This window comes from Giraffa tippelskirchi, chromosome 4 (genome assembly GCF_054371585.1).
Source record: "Giraffa tippelskirchi isolate mGirTip1 chromosome 4, T2T-mGirTip1v1.2.pri, whole genome shotgun sequence".
NCBI lineage: Eukaryota > Metazoa > Chordata > Mammalia > Artiodactyla > Giraffidae > Giraffa > Giraffa tippelskirchi.
This window is the reverse complement of record NC_137278.1, coordinates 36079983-36097754: the sequence shown is the minus strand read 5'-3', so window position 1 is coordinate 36097754 and position 17772 is coordinate 36079983. Positions and strand designations below refer to the sequence as shown.

The 17772-nt window shown below is 39.4% G+C and overlaps 1 protein-coding gene and 1 long non-coding RNA gene across 4 annotated transcripts in view; both read right to left on the bottom strand.

Annotated features, from left to right (window-relative positions):
- LCLAT1 (lysocardiolipin acyltransferase 1) overlaps positions 1 to 17772 on the bottom strand; it is a 187639-nt gene that overhangs the window by 20114 nt on the left and 149753 nt on the right. The window lies entirely within an intron of this gene.
- The window catches only part of LOC145503863 (uncharacterized), a 30090-nt gene continuing 28669 nt past the window's right edge, over positions 16352 to 17772 (bottom strand). The window contains exons 2-3 of the long non-coding RNA XR_014051855.1: positions 17262 to 17432; positions 16352 to 16610 (exon numbers count right to left, since the gene is read on the bottom strand). This is a non-coding gene — a long non-coding RNA (uncharacterized LOC145503863). The remainder of the gene's footprint in view (positions 16611 to 17261; positions 17433 to 17772) is intronic.

Sequence of the window (17772 nt, the reverse complement as noted above, 5' to 3'; positions counted from 1 at the left end):
ATAACAAATTTGTAGTATCTGCTATAATCCAAATACAGCATTATTTATACTGGTTGGATTCTCATCAAACTAAAATGTTAGAAAACAGAGTATTTACAGTTTGAAACAAGTCCAAAATTTATTCACATGCACTAATTTTTAATGATTTTTTTTTGGTTTTAGCATTTTATTGGAAACAGAACATTTTCCTATTCATTCAAATAAACACTGGCATATCCATAAGTTTTGCATTATTGTTTTGGACAAGTTTTTCCTTTCTTAGCTAATGTAATTCCCTAATTAAGAGATTATGCTAAGTGTAACCTGACATTTTAAAACTTCTACCACCCTAATTTCTTTCAGGGTCACAAATAATACCTAAAATGTTTTCTTGCTTAACTATCTAGTAAGGAAAAGGATTGAATCAACATACTTTTGAAGCAGTTGCAAATAATTCAATTAGGATTGACAAAGAATAAAGATAACAATAAAGTGGGAGAAAATGTGTCTTGCGATCAATATTTTAGAAGCAGAGCTCTCTAATTAGATCACCACAGTGGGAACAGGGCAGGGCTTCAGGATTATCAAACAAAGCTCGTGTGCATACATGTACATACACACACACACCACTGCACCCTTCAATACTGACACACACATACACACACACACACACACACACACACCATTGCACCCTTCAATACCGAGACAGTATATCATCTATTCTAATAGTTCAGATTTTGGAGGATATATTTCTGCTTTTAACCAACACTATGACATAGAAACTTATGAAACATTTGGGAACTGGTTTAACATACCCATTGTAACCTCCCTCTCCCCCTAGTCCTGCCACCGCTGCCCCCCACCAAATACTCGCTCTACCACCATCCAAAACAGAGCACCACTCTCCTCACATGCCACAGCAACTAAACAGCAGCACTCTGTCAGTGCCACAGAAGATGTGACCCTGGCATCAAGATTACTTTGCTTAGCTTTGAATTATTCTCACACAGTGGCCATAGACAAGGCCAGGCCAGGCTGAGGGGAGGTGGTCACTCGGTGTGTCCAGAGGCTCCTGCCCTGGAATCTAGTGCCCTCCCTGCCTTTACTCAACAGGGTAGGGTCTCATTACAGTACTTTACACAGGCTGATCTATTGACTGATTATATGATATGAATACATTTCTTAACCATTCAACCAGTCTTGAGACATAAAACCAGGAAGAAATCGATTTAGTCCTCCCGATGTATAATTTACCTTTTCCTGGTACAACTTTTCCTCCGTAGCTTCGTAAAACAAATAAATGAAATGGAATTTGAGGGCTCAGTTCCTAAGATTTTATACCTCCTTTCACTTCACTCATTTACATAACCCCTCTGCCTGCTGGAGGTTTTTTGTCTGCTGCCTCCTCCTTACCCAGACACTCACTTGAGCCTGTTGGATGGGTACACGCTTTGATAGGAGTATTTGATTTTTTTGTTTGTTTACTGGGATTGGAGGCTAGTGAGGGTCCTTGGTAAATTCATGATTATTAGCTGAAATGGCCCTCAATACTGCCTGGTGACCACACGGGTTTCTTCAGTCTCTTCTGTGTCCCAGCCACCCGGATTTGAGTATTTCATGCCTTTTTCTTTCAAACCTCCACTACACTTGGTCATCCCTCAGTCTCATCTGATTTCTCTAAGAAAACAACTCCTGAGAAACTTCTACAAGCTCTTACCCCTGCATCCATTCACCTACTTGCAGGTAAGTCCATACATATACTTTGCCTTGTCTTCTTTATACAGATGACCTGCCCCTCCACCTGTGTGCTCTACCGTCTTGTCTACTCTAGTGATTCTGATGATGACATTTCTCCAGCGATAATCAATCACTCCTGTCTTGCAGATCAACATGCATGTAATTCCTCCCATCATCCCCTATTAACACATGTCCTCTGGCTACCGCTCACTTGTATCCTCAGCCATGCAGCTAAACGTCTTGAGTTATCTGCACTCACCATCTTCAGTCTTCTCATCTTTCTCTTGAATCCGTGCCCATTAAGCTTTGCCAAAACTGCTCTCCACAGTCATCAGTGACCTTCAACAAAACCAACTCCAGTGATCCCCTCCCTCCTTGAAAAACTGTTTTACCTTGTTCCCTGCCCTTATTACTCTCTCGCTGCTTTTCCAGACTCACTGACCAGTGTCAAGTCTTTTATTTTACTTTAGTTTATCTGCACTCATTCCCTAGGTGATCTCTTTCAGTCTTAAAGCTTATGTGCTGATGCCTCCCAAATCTGTACCTCCAGCCTGCCTCTCTCCCTTCAGACTCACGTATCTGACCACTAACTTCACATCTCTCTTTGGATGCCTAATTAGAATCTCAAGTTTAACACAGTCTCGCTTCCCACCATTTCTGTCTCAAGGAGGAAGGTAGCTGTCTTTCCTCCAGGCCAAGAACCTTGAGTCATCCTTGCTTCCTCTCTCTTATACTCCACATGCATTCCATCATAAGGTCCTATTGGCTCTACCTAAAACAGACCCAGAGTCTAGCCAGTTCTTGCCATTTCCCTTTCTCTCAAGCTACCACCTACCACCCGATTACTGCAAATATCTAATTGGTTTCTCTGTTTGACTACCCTCCCTCCTACAGATTCTTTTCAGCACAGCAGCCAGAGTCATCCTTTCAGAATGTTAGTCATTATAACCCACCTTGGTTTCCTCACCCCATTTCATTCAGAGAAAACGCCCAAAGCCTACACTCACCCAACAGCCTGTTATCCTTCAGCCCTCATTTTATTCTGCTGCCCACCAGACTCACTGCTCCGGCCACACTGAGTTCTATGTTCTCCTTTGAACACACCAGTTACAGTCCCATTCCGGGACCCGATCTGTTCCTCTACCTGAGATGTTCTTCCCCCCAAATTCACCTTTTCAGGGGGCCCCAAGGACCCTACTTAAGACGGCAGGCTTTCCTCTTCCCAGATTTATTTTTCCTCTGTAGGCTTACTATTGGACATACTATATATTTTTTTAGTTACTTGTTTATTGCCTGTTTTTCTGCTGCTAAAACGAAAGCTCCAGAAGGGAGTATGTTTTTGTTGCTTTTACTCACTGGCATATCCCCAGTGCTTCTTCAATATGCTCAGTAAAATAACTATTTACTGAATACACTGAGTGAGCAGAAAGAGGGAAACTGAGCAAAGCTTCCCTCTCTGGAACACTTCTGGCAGAAAGAGCACTCAAGAATAAAGCCTTTGCTAACAGCCTGCAGGAGGTAGGGGCACGGCGGTGGGGAGGGAGGAGGTGGTGGCTGGGGCTTGCTGCTGGACAGTAACTGTGATGAACAGTCCTCCAGACCAGAGGAGAGAAGGCAGACGGAGATTTATGCTTCTGTTCTGTGAGCATCAGACACTCTTTGCTAAGTCCCAGACGCACTCTGCTTTGGCTACTCTCCACCTCCATTTGTGCAAACACTGCTATATATATATATTTTAAAACACAGGTATTCTTCACAGGTTATTGGGCAACTAGAGATAATAACAGATTTCAGGAGATATACTGGGAATCAAGATCATATGTGTGGGGCAGTAACAGTAGGTCGTGGAACACGAGGACATCTCCAGGCTGTCACAAGGCCAGGAAGCTGGGGGTCTAGTCACTGTGCGTGGGCGCCCCTTACAGGTGTAGAGAGCTGAGTGAGGCTGACATTCCCCCTCTCTCACTCCCTTCAAATCCCCAGATGAATATTTTCTAGATTATGGCATATTTGACAACGTTAAATACATAATGCTATTTTTAAAGTAAAATTCTTTCCTGAAATTCTTGAATGGAATACTGAGAGCTTTCTGTATCATTACTAACAACAAAAGATACGTCATTAAGCCTGCTGGCATGTGTCCCTTCATTAACTGAAGTATTACAGCAGAGGCATTTGTTTCCTAATCAATTCCCAAAATACGTCTTTAAAGAGAATCACCAACGTCCTCAAAGCCTTGTAATTTCTCTACTGTGCTATTTTTTTCTTTCTATCCATGAGACACACAGGGTTCTCACTAGTTTGAAAAAAGTTCTCGCAGAGCTGGCATTTTCATTTCTCTGAAACCAGTAATTGCTGCCTTACATGACATGCCATGTCTACTCTGACCACTTCCCAGAGGGGTCTCTTCTGCAAATGACCACAGTATTCCATGCTGTTATTTCACGTGGCCTGCTAATGGGTTCATCAACCACCTCCCCCTGCTGACCAGACAAGCCACTTAGAGCCTCCTCAAACCACCCCAGACCTGTGAAGAATCTCAGCCAGACCTGGTCTGAGATTCCTCTGCTGCTAGTTTGGACTCCAAAGCACCTTCTATTTAGCTTTTGCCCTACTGACTCAGGTCCCTACCAAACCAGTTTCCACACGAGGAGTAGTTCACATGGGGGCAGAGAAGGCAGCTCAGGATGCTGGACTGCCTTTCCTTCCTGCCCCATGGCCTGCCCGCCCTCTGCCGAGGGCTCCACTGAGACCACGTATGGACACAAACACATACACTCACTCACCTCTCCCCTGCCCGGGGTTTCCTGAAACTGGAGCTAAATTGTGATCAGAACACATCATTTAGTTGGCTTCATAATAGGCTTCATTGATATCTCTCACACACACACACATACACACACAAACGTATTTTCAGGGTTTTTTTTGGCTGCAGCAAATTAGAATTTATGTTTTGGCTTCATATAGTTAATTCATGTAGCTTTAATCAATTCACATGCAGACAGCAATGTAAACTTTCTCTTGAACACATTGTGGGGAAGAGGAAGGGCTAAAAGAACCAAAAAATGAAAAACTGGACAAAAGGGTTAAGAAAAGTTATAAGAGCAAGTGGTGGGGCCAGACTTGGATAAAGTAGGACGAATGTTGGGGAAAAGATTAAGAAAGACGAAAAAGACACCAAACAAAATTAAATTCAATATCTATTAAAGGTCCATCAATGAAAAACAGAGGGAAAACAGAAGGAAGGTAAAGGGTGAGGAAGCAATAATGGTCAAATTCAAGGAGTTAAAAAAAAAAACAGTTACACTCATGTCCATGGAGGCCTGCATTTCAGAATATTCATCTATAAAGCTTGTTTCTATTAAAACTGAACTTCTGGTAAAACTGAAAAGGCATATTTAAATGTGGTGAACCAACTAATTGGGATGAAAACTGACTCCCAAACCAAAGGAACAAATTTTAATATAAAACAGAATGAGTCTTCTGTTTTCAATGATGGGCTGTTATAGTACATGTGACACTCCTGAATTTAGCAGTGACATCACACCTAGGTGTACAGAATGATTCAAACAGCAAGGTCTTAAAAACCTGAGAGACGTGTGACTATAAAGATGATCTTAATATTCCTAATGCTCTGGTGTTAAAAACAATTTCCACCAGACCTTGATATACAAGTGGATAAATCATATTAAATTAAATCAGTCTGTACTTAATCAGAAAGAGATTTAATGAAAAGCCTTGGCATAGATGAATCCTCTTAATTATTACAGGCTAATATTTGTCCACAAAGAAGAATTTGTTTCAGGATTAGTCAGAGACCAGGGGAAACCAGAGATACCAATTCAATAATGGAATGCCTAATTAGATGATAATGAATCCTAATTATAATATATTGCTTTCCCCTGAACATGATTTATTTATCACAGCTGCTTTTCACTTGGTTCACTAAGGAAAACTAAGTAAAATGCAATTACTAAAAATAAAAAGGGAACGAAAAATAGGTAAATTAAAACTTTGTTTTTTAAATGTGGAGAAATTCAGATGTAACAAAAAGTTTAATGATGCGGGGGTTGGGGGGAAGTCCTGCTGCAGAAGGCAAGGCTGTGTTCAGTTACTACATCTAGAAACTGGATGTCTGTCCAACATTCTTTAATGATCAGGGATCTGATGCCTGATGATCTGAGGTGGAGCTGAAAATGTGATAATAATAGAAATAAAGTGTACAATAAATTGAATGCACTTGAATCATCCTGAAACCCAATCCTGGTCCATGGGAAAATAGTCTTCCATGAAACCGGTCCCGGGTGCCAAAAAGGATGGAGACTGCTGCTTTAAGTTAGTCGTTGCTCATATGTGCTTATAATTCGGTTAAGAAGACATACATCCATCAAATCAAAGGTACTGATGTAAAGTCTAGCACATGAGTGCTAAGTTGCTTCAGTCATGTTCGACTCTTTGAGGCCCTATAGACTGTAGCCCCCTACTGGCTCCTCTGTCCATGGGATTCTCTAGGCAAGAATACTGGTGTGGGTTGCTGTCCCCTCCTCCAGAGGACCTTCCCGACCCAGGGATTGAACCCATGTTTCCTGCATTGGCAGACAGGTTCTTTACCACTAGCGCCACCTGGGAATCCCCAGAAAGTCTAGTAAATCATGGCTACAATGACAATTGCAGATCCTGTGCTGCTGCTGCTGCTGCTGCTAAGTCGCTTCAGTCGTGTCCGACTCTGTGAGACCCCACAGACGGCAGTACACCAGGCTCCCCCGTCCCTTGGATTCTCCAGGCAAGAACACTGGAGTGGGTCGCCATTTCCTTCTCCAATGATCCTGTGCTAGCTACAGCTACTATGGTAGACTCAAAGTCACGGAAATACAAGATATAATCATGTGAAAAGTAATAACAAGGCAAATTAATCAAAATAAACACAAAATTTTAAAAGAACTGAGTGCAATGGAAAATAAATACTATGGGTGAATTCAGAGAAGGACAAGATCACTGGGCTGAAAGGCCTGAACAGTCCTGAAAACAAGAAGGATATTCCGGTTTAACATATGCATGAACTAGTTCCTTGAGATTTAGAAGAAATAGCATTTTCAATATGGAAAATACAGTCTAAAAGAAGCAAGTAGTTATAAACAAAATCAGATGTCTCAAAAAAAAAAAAAGACTAATAGAGAATAGAATTCAAAGCCATTCTCATGGATACATGGGAATTTAATGTATAACAAAGATAACATCACACATCAACAGGGGAATGACAGTTGCTTAATACATAGTCTTGGAGAAAAATAAAACTGCATCCTCTCACCAACAACACATTTAAAGGAGGACTTCAGATGATAAAAATTTAAATGTAAGATGCAGTTATACACTTAACAGATGACTATTTTTCTAATCAAGTAGCAAGAAAGGTTTTATTAAAATATTTTTAAGAGCATACATTATAAGACAAAAATCTTAATGATTTTGATTATATTGAATATTTCTGTTCAGTCTATATGTAATAAAATAAGAAAATATTTGCAATATCTAAAATGAACAAGGGATTAAAATTTATAACACAAAAAGAACCAGTACAAATCAATAAGTCACTAAAGAAATCTCAAGAGAAAAATAGAAGACGTAAATGTAGAAAAGGAAATGCAGAAACCTAACTGGCAGATGAAAATCCTTTGAAATCAGACAACAGCAAACAAATACCAACAAGGGATTTCTTTATACAAAGTATAATGCTGGATAATGCCAAATGCTGGTAGCAGTGAGAGGGCGATGCAATGCCAGAGGGAATTAAGAGAGGAGTAATCATTTTGGAGAGCAACTGGGAGCTAGTCAAACTGGGGCTACCTAATTAATCCTCCTGACTTGGCAATTCTACTTTGTTGTTGTTGTTGTTAAATATTTGCTTTATTGCTGTGGTCTGGAACCAAACCTGCAATATCTCCAAGGCAGGCCTGTAGTGTTTCAGCAGTTCTCTCTTAGACATTGCTGTGAAAGTGCTGCACTCAATATGCCAGCAAATCTGGAAAACTCAGCAGTGGCCACAGGACTGGAAAAGGTCAATTTTCATTCCAATCCCAAAGAAAGGCAATGCCAAAGAATGCTCAAACTACCACACAATTGCACTCATCTCACACACTAGTAAAGTAATGCTCAAAATTCTCCAAGCCAGGCTTCAGCAATATGTGAACCATGGACTTCCAGATGTTCAAGCAGGTTTTAGAAAAGGCAGAGGAACCAAAGATAAAATTGCCAACATCCACTGAATCATCGAAAGAGCAAGAGTTCCAGAAGGACGTCTATTTCTGCTTTATTAACTATGCCAAAGCCTTTGACTGTGTGGATCACAACAAACTATGGAAAATTCTGAAAGAGATGGGAATACCGGACCACCCGATCTGCCTCCTGAGAAATCTGTATGCAGGTCAAGAAGCAACAGTTAGAACTGGACATGGAACAACAGACTGGTTCTAAACAGGAAAAGGAGTACGTCAAGGCTGTATACTGTCACCCTGCTTATTTAGCTTATATGCAGAGTACATCATGAGAAATGCCAGGCTGGATGAAGCACAAGCTAGAATTAAAGACTGCCTGGAGAAATATCAATAACCTCAGATATGCAGATGACACCACCCTTATGGCAGAAAGCGAAGAACTAAAGAGCCTCTTGATGAAAGAGTAAAGTGAAAAAGTTGGCTTAAAGCTCAACATTCAGAAAACTAAGACCATGGCATCTGGACCCATCACTTCATGGCAAATAGATGGGGAAACGGTGAGAGATTTTATTTTTCTGGGCTCCAAAATCACTGCAGATGGTGACTGCAGCCATGAGATGTGTGAGTTGGACTATAAAGAAAGCTGGGCACCGAAGAATTGATGCTTTTGAACTGTGGTGTTGGAGAAGACTCTTGAGAGTCCCTTGGACTGCAAGGAGATCCAACCAGTCCATTCTAAAGGAAATCAGTCCTGAATATTCATTGGAAGGACTGATGCTGAAGCTGAAACTCCAATACTTCAGCCACCTGATGTGAAGAACTGACTCACTGGAAAAGACCCTGATGCTGGGAAAGACTGAAGGCGGGAGAAGAAGGGGACAACAGAGGATGAGATGGTTGGATGGCATCACCGACTCTGTGGACATGAGTTTGAGCAAGCTCCGGGTGTTGGTGATGGGCTGGGAAGCCTGGTGTGCTGCAGTCCATAGGGTCACAAAGAGCCGGACATGACTGAGCGACTGAACTGAACTCTTAGATATATATCCTCGAGAAATTCTCATATGTGTACAGGAGATACCATAAGATATTAACTACAGTGCTTTTGTGCTGGCAAGAGTTAGAAGCTATCTTGTATGTCTGTCTTTGGGAGCCTCAATAACTTGAGATGGGGAAGGGAGGGCATCTCTTCTGAGATGCAGAAGACAGTAGTCAGAAGCCAAAGATAAGAGACACATGGAAAGCAGTATGATGACAAATTGAAACTATAATGGAGTAATCACAGTTCAGGCATACAAAAAAAAATGGAATTGGGCATCCAGAACCTGAACTTTCTTTGAACTGTACGAGACCCATCAGCACATTCAGAATGACACTTGTCAGCTGCACCATTATGGTCTCAAGGTCTCTCCCTGTTACTATGCAACCATTTCGGACCCCAACCAATCCTTATTTAAGGAGCACTCTTAACTTACTTCTTGCCACCTCCAATTATAATTCTTCATAAACAGCTCACGTAACCCTAACCTTGTGGGTTTTGCCTTTGTAAACCTTCCCAATTTCATAGTCTAGTGGAACACAATTTAAGCGCTTCTTGAATCTGTAGTTCCTGGGTGCTGTCCTAATAAACCCCACATAAACACCTTATTTCAATCAAGTTTCCTAAAACTTTGTTTAACAAACACAAATGTATTGATATTTTAAAAGCAAAAGGCTAAGTGAAAATGCGAGAAATAGATATCTAGGTGTCTCATTTGTGTAAACTTAAAAGTACAGGAATACAAAACAACAAAAATTTTATAGGAACAATAGAAGCAAAAAGATACATGTTAAATAAATACCATGTTTAGAGGGGAAGATTTAACAAAATTTTTGAAGCAAGATTTAAAGCTCAATCCCCACTGCCATGAAACACTATAATTTTAATACACATCATGGGGTGGGGGCAGTTTGTCTTGGCCAGTAGAACCTATTCTAGACTGGAGTACTACAAATTCTGAGGATGAGATTATTTACATCTCTGGTTTTAATGTGCAACATTTTAGTTTTGGGTTGTGAGTCAAATGAAACCTGTCCAAATATTTTTAAATTTAGAAACAGCTTTGCTGTGACTGCTCAGCTCAGTCCCCTTTAATTCTCACATGTGAATCTAAGACAGATTTTTACTTGAACTGTCTTCATCTGCAAAGGATTTATATGAGGATCTATTCTCTTTATTTTAAATTTTACTTTGAAATAATTTCAGGTTTATAAAAATGTTGCAAAGTACTAAAATGACTTGGCGTGAACTTCACCCACCCTCCCCAAAGGTTAACATCTTATACAACTATAATACAAATAAATAAAACCAAAAGATTAACACTGATACTTTACTATATTAGCTAATAGTAGATTTTACTATTGATCAAATTTTACCCAAACTTTGCTGATTTGTTCCACTATTGTTCTTTTTTCTGGTTCAGGATCCAATCCAGGAACCAATGTTGACAATTATTTTCTCTCAATTTGGTTTGTCTGATGTTTCCTTATGATTAAATCCAAGTTATGCATTTTGGCATGAAAACTTCAGAAGTGATGATGCACCCTTCTCAGTGAAGCATATCATCATCCACTATCTTTCTCTTAAAAAACTTTTTATATTATGTTGCAGTATACCCAATTAACAATGTGTGACAGTTTCAGGTGGACAGCAAAGGGACTTAGCCATACATATACATGTATCCATTCTCCCTCAAACTCCCCTCTCATCCAGGCTGCCACATAACAGTGAGCAAAGTTCCATATGCTATACAGCAGGACCTTGTTGGTTATCCATTTTAAATATAGCAGTGTGTACATTTCGATCCCAAACTCCCTAACTATCCCTTCTCCCCATTCTTCCCACCCTGGCAACCATAAGTTCATTCTCTGTCTCTTTTTTGTAAATAAATTCATTTGTATAATTTCTTTTTAGATTATGCATATAAGAGATGTACAATATTTCCCTTTCTGTCTGACTTGCTTCACTCAGTGTGACAATCTCTAGGTCCAGCCACGTTGCTGCAAATGGCATTATTTCACTCTTTTTAATGGCTGAGTAATATTCCATTGTATGTATGTACCACATCTGCTTTATCCATTCCTCTGTCAATGGACATTTAGGTTGCTTCCATGTCTTGGCTATTGTAAACAGTGCTGCAGTGACTGTTAGGGTGTATGAATCCTTTTAGATCATGTTTTTCTCTGGGTACATGCCCAGGAGTGGGATTGCAGGGTCATACGGTAGCTCTGTTTTTAGCTTTTTAAGGAACCTCCACAGTGTTCTCCATAGTAGCTGTACCAATTTACACTCCCACCAACACTGTAGGAGGGTTCCCTTCTCTCCACACCCTCTCCAGTATTGTTTGTGGAGTTTTTTGATGACAACCATTTTGACTTTTAATACAAACTGATGCAACGTGGATGGGCACCATTCACTTTCAATGTACACATTGCTGTGGTTTATGTTAATGATGATGACATTCAAAGGTTATGTTTTTTCCCAGTCATCTGAACTCTGGGATTCGATAATAAATTCTAAACTCTAAATTCTATACCTCTTTCTGTGAACTTCTCTTATAGCACTTAACATTTTTCTAGTTTATATTAGGAGTTTTTGTCAATTATTTCTTGGATTCGATTATATACTCAAGGTTAGGCTGCATGTCTTTCTCTTCATATTCTCTACATTGCTTTGGACATACTACTTATACAAAACCCATTAGAGAGATGATTCCTCTGTATTAATGAAGACTAAGAAAAAAAAGAAACACACTACACCAAACAGTATGCCATGTATATCCTCATACTATTTTTATTCGCTACTCAAAATAACCCTATGAAGTGGGTACTGAATCCCAGGTTAAGTAATTTATGCAAGGTTACAAAGCCAGTGAGGGACAAGGTGATGATTTTAACCTAGGGCAATCTGATTCTAAAGCCCTGGGGGTAGGATCAAGAATTCAATATAGGCAGACAGTTCAGGATTTCTCATTTTCAGTTTGGTAAACTGAAGATCAGAGAGATTAAGTAATTTTTCAAAGAGGCTTAGAGTTAGCTGAATTAAAAGGACTAAATTTAGAAGTCAGGTTTCCTGCCTCCCAGCTTTAGTTAGCTCTTTCCATTGCATAAAAGGACTGGAGTGCAGGCCCCCAAACTGTACTTTAGTATTCTCAATAAGCACAATTTTTGAAAGTTAAGATCTAGAAGAATATAATTGGTCTTTACTTTATCTTTTAAAAAGTCTCTCAAAAAGTTAAGTTTGGCAGCAAAAGCCTTTTAGACAACTTAATATCTTAATTTTATTACATTGCAAATATAACTGAAATTCTTTCCGTTTCTGAAACACATTACAAACAAAACATCAATTAATCAACATTTACCCACAGCACAAGAAACACATTGTTTTAATTGAGAACGTGTCCAGTGGAAAAGGACTGGGCGGTATATTTTCTTGCACATTTTTCTGAAATGGAAGAGTTTTCCATTACTCTTCTAGGTACGATTATGAATACCTAATTCTACCCGAAAGAATTAGCAGCTCACGTGTGAACTTTTAAATGGTTCTTTAATTGACCTGTAATAAAGTGAGAAATGGTATGGTCTATCACACTTCTAGGGAAAACTAGGTTATCTTTTATTCCAGTGAATGTACACTATATTACAGGAAATTTGCTACTTAATATGAACACACCTCATTTTAGTAAAGTATCTATTATATCCAGCCTGACAGAAAACTAAACGTTTCTAAGTGAGCAGGATGACCATATAAATGAATATTCTCCTGTGGTTCATTCATCTCTGTCTACAGTTTTATCTCTATGGTGCTGCTACTATCCATCATTCTCATGAAAACCCAAGTGACTCTTGGGGCAATATTTCCCTTTCTCTCTAAAGAAATAGAAATACTTTGTTATACCTGGCTCAGCTGGAGTTACAGCATTACTTTGAGTCTGACATGACTCTCTGTAAGTCTCTCTGTAGATATGGCCTCCACCTTTCTTAACCATAAGTATATATACAAAACTATTGCCTACATGGAGAAAGTTAGGAAAGGCAAATTGATAGCAAGATACATTCAATAAGACTCACTCAGAGACAGCAGCTTGCATAGTTAAAATGAAGGCTGAACTTAACATTTTGGTGCATCTTTCAGTCTAGGAAAAAAAGCTCAGTCATTCTAAGACTGACTGACTTCTGTTTTTCTCATTTTCTCATATTCTCCTCGATGCAGCTTCTTTTGAGATCACTTGTGTGTGTATGTGTGTGTGTTATCCTGCCTCAAGTTCCAAGGTCAAAGTTGGTTTCAAAGTCAAACTAAGCTGTCCTTGCTTGTGGGAGACAGGTGGAAGGGTGGTTAGGGTGGTCCCTGAAAAAATATCATTCTTGATCCTACTCGTGTCTAGAATGGTTTAAAGTAGTCATAAGATCAGATCTAGAGCCCTCTGAATACCTACATAAGCATTAATACTTCGACATCCCCAAACTGACCTTAGAAATTCATCAACTCATATGGAAACAGAAAGCTTTTAATCTCACAGTTTTTGTAACTGTTTTGTTTGTAACTCACCAACTGAGTCAGAAATTATATTACATTGTACAGGTTCCTCAAGAGTAGTGTCTGAGTATTGCAATGTCTTTGTATGTCATATAGCACATACAGTTTGATGCAGTCTCACTATGGACATTGAATAAATATCTGCTGTGAGTTATAACTATTGTAACTGGCTTAATAAAAATGCCTTAGCCTTGCTAACAATCATTTCCATTAAAGTACCAATAAGAGACACTTTATTTTAAGATAAAATGATTATTTAATCCTTTAATCAATGATTGAAGCAGTGACTTATGTGGCTAAACTCTAAACTCATGACTCAGATACCCAGTCGCCTGGGATAACTAATGATAATGGTATCACATGGGCCAGAAAATTGGGTGCTTGCTTTTCTTATTGGATCTGAAGCCCAGTTGTATCTGAGCCTCAGTCATGAAGCTGAAAAAAGGCTGCATGAGCTACTCATCCAAGAAACACAGAGTGGAATGCCACTTGCTAAACTATTTTAGAATGTCACTAAGGCAGGTCTATTTATAGCCCATAAGCAACCAATAGCCCTAGGGTGGTACCTTGAGCTACCTTTTACTCATAAAGCTTGAGAACAGAGTAATTTTAGGACTGACTGGGAATTACGTTCAATGAAAACTTCAAATGATTTGAAACTGTTGATCAAATTAAACCCCCATCTTCCATTCCTAAAAAGGAATAACATAAATCTCTGCATGGTGGCCATGGTGGAAACTGAAGGTACATGAATGAGGGAGAACTGTGATTTCACTAGGTCATTATTAACGGGATGGGACTCTCATGTGTCTGCTTGGGCTAAGTACTTGACTCTATTCAGTGGGTCTAGAACAAGACAAATTTTGGGCATTTATGAAAAGGAAGAGGTGAACTATTCTTTGATTTTCTACATTTAATCTTTGTGGGCCTCCTCCCAGAATACTTCTAGCTTGATGAGTATATAAAAATGGTGGCACTGATGAACAAAGTGGAGAAGTTGAGAAGTAAGTAAGTACTTTGGTATTAGAAATATTATATTTGGGGTGATAGAGACATATCTATATATAAAATGTCTCTACTTATTGGAAATCCAGGTAGGTCAGACCTCAGAAGATAGGTTAGTTTGAAACATGTTTGAGAATTATTAGCAAACAAATGGCAGTGGTAGTCATAGAATGGAGGCATATTCCAAAGGAGAGACTATACTGAGAAAAGAACCGATAGCGGAGGACAGAACTCTGGGGAATGGTCTTTCTGTTGGAGATCAGAAAGGAGGAAAGGAAGGCAGCAAAGGACTCCTAAAAGGAGAAAATAATTGTGGGGAAAATCGGCAAGATGTAAAGGTCCTGGTACATGTGGATAAGGAAGAGTCCAAGATACCCACAAGGATCTAGCAGGCCCTAAGCACTGGCATCTGCATTCGTGTAGTGCAGTCATTCTGATTACGGGTTTGGGGCAGACTGGGAGGGAGAGTCTTAGTTTTGTCAATGTAGCAGCAGCCTCTTGGTTATCTCCTGATTAATGTTTCCTCGTGGGAAATCAGTCAAAACTCAAGATTTTTAGGAGTAAAAATATGAACTTGGAATTTAAATGGGCACTTTCAAAACATAAAGGATAAGTTAGAGGACTTCATATGACAAAAGATTTTGCTCATCCATTTTTCTACTTGGCACTATCTAGATTCATTCTGATTGTTCATGAAAACAGTTACTCAATCTTTCTTTAAGCTGAAGATTCAGTGCTACAGGGGAAAAAACAATGTGTATTTCACTCTAAGAAGGGGGATTTATGTCACTGATGAGAAAACTATTAAATAGCTTTCAGAATTTAAAAAAAATTAATTTTGCAAGGCTAAAATTGCTTTAAATATCTAAATATATTAGATATTTAAACAGTTCTTTAAACATGAAAGCAATTCCTAAGAATAGCAACACACAGAGAAATCTGGAGAAATAAATATACTAAAATGCGACATGCAAATTGGTCTGCTTTAGAATAAATCTGCATATAGTGTCCTGCAGTGGTACATTTTACAAAGAGAATTAAAGCCATGAAATTAACATTTTAATGAAGCAGACAGACTATTGACGTCAGGACTACTCACTGATTGCAGCTTCCAGGTGGCCTAATGAGATGAAAATGAAGTTTATACCTTCAGCTAGTCTAAGATAGGGCTGTTTGGAGATTATGATTGAATTTAAATTAGAAGATACTGCTGTGTGCAAACATGTTTAGGCTAGCAAGTGGTCTTCGCAAACCTTGGTACCATAAATGCTTAATACAAAGTATTTATGCCTCTCCTCACCCTCAGCCCTCAAGCACACGTTCTAGCCTAAGTTTTTCTAAGCACTGTCCTAAAACCAGTGGGAAATGACTGTACTTTGGAAAACAATAAACAGCTTCATCAGAATGATTCATCTTAATCATGTTACAGAGCCATGAACTGTAAGGATAAAAGGGGCACATGGACACCAAGTGCCCCCTCCCACCTCAGGGTGAACGTTTCAAGCACAGGGACACCTTGGGGCAGTCTTCTTCATTGCAGACAGCTTTTATTTTATAGTAATGCTCTCATTATGGGAGGAAATTTGAGGCTGAAATTGATCCCCTTGGGACTCTCACTTCTTTGTTCTAGTTCTGTTCTCTAAAAGCAAATGTATGATGCTATTAGTTTTTGTGCGTAACGATTTTTTGAATATTTAGAGCAGGGGTAGGCCAACTGCAGGCCAGTTCTACCTCTATTTGTGCAGCCTATGAGCTAAAAATGTTTTTTTCCCTCCATTTTTAAAGGGCTGGGAAAAAGAAATTAAAAGAGTATATTTTATGACATGTGAAAGTCATGAAATTCAAATTGCAGTGTCCATAAATAAAGTTTTAATGGAACACAGACCCTTATTCACTTGCACCACAATAGCAGAGTTAAGTAGTTGCGAAAGAAACCATATGGGCTGCAGAGCCAAGAATATTTACTATCTGGACCTCTCCAGAAAAGTTTGTCAACTCTTCTCTTAGTCCTCTCTAAGAAGTCACGGTTCCAAAGAACACAGGAAAGATTTCCAGACTACTGGATGGACTCCAGTCTGTCCTTGTTCCTTGCAGGTTGCTGAGGTCTGGGAAGAAGGAGTTGAAGAGTTACACAGTTGTAGTCCATAAATGACACATATCCCTTCATCTCTGGGCCAGAGCTAGTCCTATGGTTCAGACTAGCTGGAAGGGTTATTTGGGCACATATGTTTCTGTTCCCGCAGGAATGAGAGTAGAACCATATGGATGAGCATTAGTAATCACCATGGCTTCTAATCAATATAAAAAGTAATCACCTGCCCAATTCCTCCCTAACCTGTAATGTCACTCCCCAAAGATAACCATTTCCAACACTTTAAGCTGTTTATTCTCATGTTTACCTCCATACAGCTATGTAAAATGTCTATGCTGACATTTCCTTTTTGTTTTTTTTTTTGCACTCTTCCTGTTATCTACTTTACTATGAGAAATGAGGATTTTGTAACATTTCTTCCCGTTCTTTCCTTCCTCCATGGCCCTAAATACAGTTGTATTATAATCTTGGTAAGGTTAACATTTAGTGTTTACATTACAAAACAAGGCAGCTATTCACAGTATTTCTAGTAGCTGTCACATTTTTTTCTTGTGCTACTAATCATTTTCCCTGGAGTTAATAATGGTTTTGTTTTTTCTGTTTGCTTAATTTTCTAGAAACCTGCCACTAGTTCATCCCCCAACTTAAAGCCAGAAGTACAAACCTCCTTCCAGTACAGTCACACACACCAGACAGTCTGTCAGGTTCATCCTCTTGGAGACGTTCTTTGTGGAACTCTCAACGCTCCTGCTCTGATGAGGATATGGTCTCAAGACCTGTTTGTGCAGCTGCCCTCCTGGATCGCCCTTCATCATCATGCTGGAGATCCTCTTTCCTAGTTGAAATGTTCTAAGTTATTGTTTTACTATTTCTGAAAGAAAAGTTGTGCGGTCTCCATTTCTAGAGATGTCATCTTTCTCTAGATTTATATGTGCTTGATCTAAAGACAGGTGGTGGGAAACAGGGTCTGAGTTAGTGTGATTGAAAGAGCACACCATTCAAGGATCGATGTGCAGGCAAAGCCTTCCAAGTAGATGGCCATGGCGCTTGCTTAGGATCACTCCTGTATTTCAGAGCATTAAAACAAAAGCTTTCGGTTACTAAATGTGTATAATACATAGAAAGGAAGAAAGAGAAAGGCGTTCGGGAGAAATGATTAGACTAACCGGTCACGA